Source organism: Pelophylax lessonae (genome assembly GCF_965119305.1).
Source record: "Pelophylax lessonae genome assembly, chromosome: 1".
NCBI classification, from domain to species: domain Eukaryota; kingdom Metazoa; phylum Chordata; class Amphibia; order Anura; family Ranidae; genus Pelophylax; species Pelophylax lessonae.
Genome location: NC_138768.1, coordinates 657,949,338 through 657,957,769, shown reverse-complemented (window position 1 = coordinate 657,957,769; position 8,432 = coordinate 657,949,338).

Here is an 8,432-nt window from a genome sequence, read left to right as displayed (position 1 = left end):
ACTGTGGGGGGGCGTGGCTTGTGATGTAACCACAGAGACATACGATCCTACATAGCAGGATCGTATGATCTCTGCAGTTACACCAGGGAGAATGACAGACCGCCTGCCTTTCTCCCTCTCCAGCGGGAGATCGCGAGTGACTGGCGGACATCGGAGCCGCCGGTCACTTGTGTGGGGATGTCAGAGAACGAGTGGGGGCGGGAGCGTGCCTTCGGCGGCGCGTGCTCACCCCCTAGAGGCTCGTGGGCGAGCGATGTAGCCCTATGTCGTTTTGCCTGTAGGGGGCTGACTGCCGCAGTAAATAATTGTGCGGCGGTCGGCAAGTGGTTCATATGAAGATCTAAGGTCTCTTTTAAGTACTTTTCAGTCTGATGTTGAAAAGCTTATATACATGGGCCAGGCACATTCTTCCTTTTTAAAGCTGAGAAAACAATGCATTAGGTAAACTATCAATACACTTTTTCATTTTGCTGTAAATAGGTTAGTTTACTAGGTTAAGTTATAGTTAAGTAATATATATACTTATATATAGTGTTAGATTAGAAGTCACTGTTTTTAATTTGCATTAGATCTAATACCAAAAAAACAAAAACAAAACAGGTTTGTGTTCAAATGTAAGGAAGCTGTCAGGAAAGGGCTCATCTGCTGGTGGCACTGTGTCCCCCAGATCCATAGGCTGCAGTTCCGGTGTCCATCAACAGCCAGAAGATCATCTCTTGTAATTAGTAATCATTGCAGGAAGTATATTTATGTCCTGTCTGTCCTTCTCTTGTTACCTTGCTGTTCTGTCCACATGTGCCCCTGACCTGCGTTCCAGTGTTCCTGTATCCTGCTTCCTGTTCCTTGACCCTGATCCTGATCCTGATTCTGCAGCCTGATCCCTTCCAACCTGTCTCCTGTTACCCTCTCCCTGTTCTGTCTTGCTCCCAGCTCCCTCTGCTTGATCTCCCGTGTATGACACTGACTCTTACGATTACACTTTGTATTCCCTGCTTGCTGTATATACTTGGTTTGGGCAGTTGTGCATTCTGTGTCACTATTTGTTTGGTTCTTTGGTTTGTTTTACACAGTTTGGTATACTGGTGGTGTGTTTACATGTATGTTGTTCACTTATTTTTAAATAAATGATATTCTTTTACACTGTATTTGTGCCTGACATTCTCTGTGGCAGTCAATACATTTCTGATCACACTTGTTCCTGACATAATACCAAGGCCAGTCTTGACCAGAAGTGGCTGCACAGGGAAGCCATTCAAGCTCTGCTATTATTTGTTGCAAAATGCATCCTGAGGAGGTTGTATACTTTTCTTTGGTAGTGAAAGAGGAAAAGGAATACTGCTGTCAGATATTGATGGAGTGGGCCAGGGATTAGCTGTTAGAATGTATTCATCTTGACCATTCCCTAGTTGGTCAGGGCAGGATGTTGTTTGGAGATGTTCAGCCATTGATTCAGGTTTTGTGCAGAACTGGCTTTGTCCAGTATTCCTAAAGGCAGTGATAATTTTTCTCCTCCCTTCCATATGGCTCAGGTAGAATCACTGGTATGGTTATTGGAGGATGACTCGGCTTTAGTGATGGACGAACATCAGCCGGGGCGGTTCGCGAACGTCAGCCGCAAATTTTCTCAAAAGTCCGCGAACCGCGAGTTCGCGGCGGGCCCCATTGATTTTAATAGGAGGCGAACTTTAAAAACCTTTAGGTCATATTTTAAGCCACAAAAGACGTACTAGCTGTGCACAAATAGTCCCAGCACATGGACAATGTCATAACAGAAGTATTGCAATTGGAAAAGTTGCCTTAAATTTTTTTTTTTTCATAAATCAGCCAGAACTGACAGCAGCTGGTAAATACATGTCAAATACATATAGGGTCCATTCACACATCTGTAAAATGGGTACACATCCATTCCACAATTTGGCAGAACCTTTACAGACCCATTAGTTTTCAATTCCAGTCTGAAAAATTAGGCATTCACAGGATAAATTAGTAAGTGTCGGCCATTCCAGGCCCCAAAAATTAGCCCACATGCGTTTACCTGACAGCTAAGAACGTTGTATTCTGTGGCTGAAGGTACATTAGGAATTCACAGGATACAGAAGTAAGTGTCAGCCAGTATTGGCCCCAAAAATTAGCCCACATGGGTTTACCTGACAGCAAATAACGTAGTATTTGGTGGCTGGAGGTACATTAGGCATTCACAGGATACAGAAGTAATTGTCGGCCAATATAGGCCCCAAAAATTAGACCACATGGGTTTACCTGACAGCAAAGAAAATAGTATTAGGTGGCTGGAGGTACATTAGGCATTCACAGAAAAAATAATTGTCGGCCCTGAAAGGCCCCAAAAATTTGGCATTCCATGGACATGAAATGCCTTTTATGCCGCTGTATTTAGCGAAGACAAGGACCAGGAATTGTGGGTGAAATGCAGTCTGGCGGATATTTGTGGCCTGGCATTAGGAATTTCAATGAAACATGGTCTACTGGTCACATGTGTTGAATTCCTCAGAGATCCATGCCTCATTCATTTTTATAAATGTGAGGTAGTCTACACTGTCATGAGCTAGGCGAGTGCGCTTATCGGTCACGATCCCCCTGCTGCTCTGAATGTCTTTTCGGACAGGACACTGGACGGGGGCAAGCCAACATTTCCATTGCAAATTGTGCAAGCTCTGGCCAGAGGTCAAGCCTGCCCACCCAATAGTCCAGGGGTTCATCACTCCTCAGAACGTCCACATCGGCCGTTAACCCGATGTAGTCGGACACCTGTCGGTCTAGGCGTTCCCTGATGCCTGATCCGGAGTACAGCTGTCTATGGTTCGGCTGAAAGAAGGATCTCATATCTGAAGTGACCAAGACATCTTTAAACCGCCCTCTTCTTGCAGGCGCTGTTGGATTGCTACCCGCAACTGTCTCTGTGTGACTGTAAATTCCTCTGCCAGCGCACGCAAAAGCAGAATGCAGAATTTCCCACAGCAAGGCCTGGAAGTGCTGCATTCTGACCGCCCTCTGTGATTGTGGTAACATTTCCGCCATCTTTTGTTTGTACCGGGGGTCTAAGTACGTTGCCATCCAGTACTGGTCCTTGGCCTTTATGCTTTTTATACGGGGGTCCCCCTTAAAATACTTGAGCATGAAGGCCCCCATTCGCACTAAACTGGAAGCAGTGTAGTGGCCTGCTTCCAGCTCATTATTCAGGATAATGTCGTCCTCGTTCTCCTCCCCCATCCACGGATAACACCAGGGATCCCAGAAAGGTTTAAAGCATGCTCTTCTTGCTCCTCCTCATTCCCCCCCAGCACCATCCTCCTCTGACTCCTCTTCAGACCCCTGCTGTTGACTTGTCTCAGATGGAGTAGCACCCACTGGGAATTCATCCAATTCCTCATCTTCCTGCTCCTGCTCCTCGACGGCTTGATCAATGACAAGATGCAATGCATGCTCCAGAAAGAAGGCGTAAGGTACGATGTCATTGATGGCGCCCTGGCCGTGACTGACCAGTCTGGTGATCTCATTGAATGGCTGCAGAAGTCTGTATGCGTCCCGCATGAGCAGCCACTGGCGAGGTGAAAAAAACCCAAGCTCCCCAGAACCTGTCCTGCCGCAGAGTTCATACAGGTAGTCGTTAGCTGCACGTTTCTGCTGGAGCAGCCTATCAAGCATATGCAACGTTGAGTTCCATCGCGTTGGGGAGTCACAAATAAGATGCCTGACGGGCAGGTTGTGTCACCCCTGAATGTCAGCAAGGCGAGCCTTGGCTGTGTAAGATCTTCTGAAATGGCCCGAGATTTTCCTGGCCTGCCGCAAGACGTCCTGGACCCCAGGGTATTTGGCAACGAATCGCTGCTCGACCAAGTTCAGGACGTGTGTCATGCATGGCACGTGTGTTATTTTGCCCCGTTTCAGCACGCTCAGCAGATTGGCACCGTTGTCGCACACCACTTTACTGACTGTCAAATTGAGCGGTGTCAGCCACTGTTCTGCCTGTGAATGCAAAGCTGAAAGGAGTGCAGGACTCTTGGCTTCCAGGCACAACAGACGTAGCACAGCATGGCAACGGCTCACCTGGCATGTGGCATAGGTTCTGGGGATCTTGGGCGGCGCAGCGGAAGAGACGGTAGCACCAGAAAAGGAGGAGTCAGCCGAGGAGGAGAGGGAGGATGGAGGAGGAGGAGGAGAAGAAGAGGCAGGCCTGCATGCAATCCGTGGCGGTACAACCAAATCTACACGGGTGCCACGGGGTTACATGCTTGGCGGCCGTCAGAAGGTTCACCCAGTGGGCAGTAAAAGTGATATACCTTCCCTGCCCGTGTTTGCTAGACCATGTGTCTGTGGTCAGATGTATCTTGGCACCAACACTGTGTGCCAGAGATATATTCACTTGCCGCTGAACATGGCCATACAGCTCTGGAATGCCCTTCTGCGAGAAATATTTCCTGCCTGGGACCTTCCATTGTGGTGTTCCAATGGCCACAAATTTACGAAAGGCCTCCGAGTCCACCAGTTGATATGGCAGTAGTTGGCGGGCTATCAGTTCCAACAAGCCAGCAGTCAAAAGTTGGGCAAGAGGGTTATCCGGCGTCATCATTTTTTTCCGCTCCAACATTTGGGCGACAGAAGCCTGCATTTCTCCAGAACAACGTGACGATGGCATCATGGAAGGTGGAGTGGAGGACAAATGTCAGGAGAGAGGAGAAGGAGATGGAGAAGAGGCTGGACGGTGAGAGCCTGGAGTGTGGCTTTGTGGGTTCTGACGGTGATGCTCCCACTGGGCTCGGTGATGGGAGTTCAAGTGCCTTCTTAAGGCGGTTTTCCCTAGGTGAGTGTTGGGCTTACCACAACTTATGCGTTGACTGCACAGGCTGCAGATGGCAACACTGTTGTCAGCATCGGAAAATAATTCCAGTGACTCAAGCAGAGGGTATGTGGTGGTGGTGTTTGTGGTGGTGTCTTTGGGGGTGCACACAGCAGAGAGTGGAGAGGGTGCAGATAGAGAGGATGAGGAGGGTGCAGAAGAGGAAGGCTGAGTGAGACACTCAACCAAGTCTGGTTCGTCCTTTGACGTAATCAAACGTGCCTTCTGAAAATTCACACTTTGGCTCCGGCCTACTGCTCCTGCCCTACCCCTACCACCCCTGCGTAAGTGTCTGCCTCTTCCTCTGCCTGTCATGTTTTTAAATTACCCTGTGACAAAAGTCTCTAGAGAATCGCAGTATATCTGGAAAAAGGTATATAACACCCCGCTTTAATCTGTGGTATTGGGGGGCCACAGGTTTATCACACCAGTTCTACAAATAATTGGCCAGTAACTGTTGTCACTGTGTTTAGCACAGTTAACACAGCAAAAGAGGCCACATTTTTTCAGGACTAAAATACAATCTTAGAAAAGTATAATGTTAAATAACACCCCACTTCAATATATGATATTGGGGGGGGGGGGGCACAGGTTTATTACAACAGTTCTACAAATAATTGGCCAGTAACTGTTGTCACTGTGTGTAGCACAGTTAACACAGCACCCCACTTCAATATGTGGTATTGGGGGGCCACTGGTCTATCACACCAGTTGTTCAAAAAATTGGCCACTGTGTGTGTCAGAGTTAACACAGCAAAAAATGCAATATTGTTGCAGGACACAAATACACTTGTAAAAGTATACTCAGATAACACCCCACTTCAATATGTGATATTGGGGGGCCACTGGTCTATTACACTAGTTATAATACATTAAAAGTGCTTTTGTCACTGTTGTGTATTGTGCACCGTGCACACCAGTCACAATGCTGCACGGTGCATAATACAAATCCACTATAATATGCTTTCTATATTACAAAGTATATTATGCCGTGAATTACACCCCTATATAGTACACCAATACCAAAAAAATTCTAGCCCTTTAAATTACTTTTGTGGACATTAACAGAGCGATTTGTTTCACTGCAGATCTGTCCCTAGAGCACACCGGATACCTGTCCCTAAACTGAACAGAAACTGCACACCAATACCAAAAAAATTGCAGCCCTTTAAATTACTTTTGTGGACATTAACAGAGCGATTTGTGTCACTGCAGATCTGTTCCTAGAGCACACTGGATACCTGTCCCTAAAATGAACAGAAACTGCACACCAATACCAAAAAAATTGCAGCCCTTTAAATTACTTTTGTGGACATTAACAGAGCGATTTGTGTCACTGCCGATCTCTAACTGTCCCTAAAGCACAGACTGGATACCTGTCCCTAACGGAAAAGAGACGATAGTAGACCTATCCCGAAATACCAGCCCTGAAAAGGACTTTTGTGGATCTTAACAGAGCTATTTGTGTCTGGCAATCTCTCCCTCATGAACACAGCAGACCTTTCCCTAAGCTGACAAAAAGCAGAATGTAAAATGGCCCCCTGCTCTGGTCTATTTATAAGGTAGGGGGCATGTCCATGTGCTGAAATGTTTCAATTGGCTGTCCCGTTCCACCTGACGGCTGTGTCATGGGTCAAAGTTCTCCTCAATGTAAACTAATATGTCCGCCGCGAACAATGCCATGTGTTTGCAAAATTGGCGGGTAGCGAACAAGCAAAGTTTACCGCGAACCGACCGCCAGGCGAACCGCAAGGCCATCTCTACTCGGCTTATTTCTTTAAGCACTATTCAGCATGTTCCCAACATGTGCTAGTAGAGTATATGAACACAGTGCAGTCTCTTGTCAGAAAAGCATTAATTTAATTTTGTTTAACCATTACTAAAAGCATGGTCAGATATATTGCACTCAGTCAGCTTGCAACAACCCATTCCTGCTGTTAGACACCCACTTTCTCAAGAATCTTCCTCTCCATCACCCACAGTTGCAGCCCAGTATGCCCTGCTACCAAATATGTGTCAGTAACCTGTTCCCAGTTGCTGCACGTACCCTGCCTTTAACCCATTAAAGATCTTTTCACCTCTGCCTGAGACAATCCCACAAACACCCTCCTTAGCAACTGCTCTCTCTATTCCTCAGCTCGTCTCTTCCACCAGCTGCTCCCCCCACTCACAGCCCTGGATTTACATGCAGAACCTCAGTGGCTAAAACCAAGAAGAAACAAAAAGTTTTTCCCAACTAGCACAATCCTGACATTATGCAATCCTGCTTCCAAGCCAGCCCATCTGCTCCAGTTTGTTTCCATGCCGACCGATCTGCTCCAGTCTGAAGATTCAGTGCCTACTGCCTAGTCTGATGTGTCTCTGCCTGCTGCCCAGCCTGATGTACCTCTGCCTGCTGCCCAGCCTGATGATCTGGTGCCTGCTGCCCAGCCTGATGATCTGGTGCCTGCTACCCAGCCTGATGATCCAGTGCTTGCTGCCCAGCCTGATGTTCCAGTGCCTTCTGCCCAGGCTAATGTTCTGGTGCCTGCTGCCCAGCCTAATGTTCCAGTGCCTGCTACCAAGCCTGATGTTCTAGTGCCTGCTGCCTAGCCTGATGTTCCAGGTGCCTGCTGCCCAGCCTGATGTTCCAGTGCCTGCTGCCCAGCTTAATGATCCAGTGCCTGCTGCCCAGCATGATGATCCGGTGCCTGCTGCCCAGCTTGATGACTCAGCGCCTTCTGCCCAGCCTGATGACCCGTGCCTTCTGCCCAGCCTGATGACCTGGTGCCTTCTGCCCAGCTTGATGACCCGGTGCCTGCTGCTCAGCCAAAGGGGCCGGTGCCCAATGCACAGCCTACATCTGGACATCCTGTCCCCCAACAACCTGCCCATCTCTGATGATCTGCTGCTAGATGACAAATCTAGCCATGATAATCTGCTGTCTGACGACCCACCTTCCTCTGCCTCTGATGATCTGGTGCCAGATGTCCAGCCTATGATCCAGTGCCAGATGTTCAGTCTGATGGTCCCATGCTCGATGTCCAGCCTGCCTCTGACAATCCTCTTACCATTGACCAGCCTGATATTAGTTATCTTCTACCTACCACCCAGACGGTTTCTACTGACTCAATTGGATTATCTACTGACTCATTTGGATTGTCATGCAAAGGATAAGTGTCCACCTTCTAATGGATCTGAGAGTCCTCATGTGTCCTATATGGGTTACCTGCTTGGCCTGAGATTCGTTTTCGGGTTGCCTTGGTTGAGTCTCTGTGGCAGTGTGCTGTTCCTAAGGCTCAAAAGCCTGGTGGTCTGATCATACCCTTAGTATAGTAGCTGCATTTGCCTTCATGGCCCTAGTAAGCTCCCATGGTGTGGCAGAGTAGTATCCATGCTTTGCCATGATCCCGATGCGATTGCCACAGCTCTGGGTGCAATAGGGCAGTGGTCCTCAACCCTGGCCTACAGGGCCCACTAACAGGCCAGATTTGCAAGATAAATGAAATACATTCCAGGTGATACCATTTGCTGCTCAGTGATTGCAGTACTCTAGTCTGGATCTCCCCAAGGTAATACTTAAAATCTGGCCTGTTAG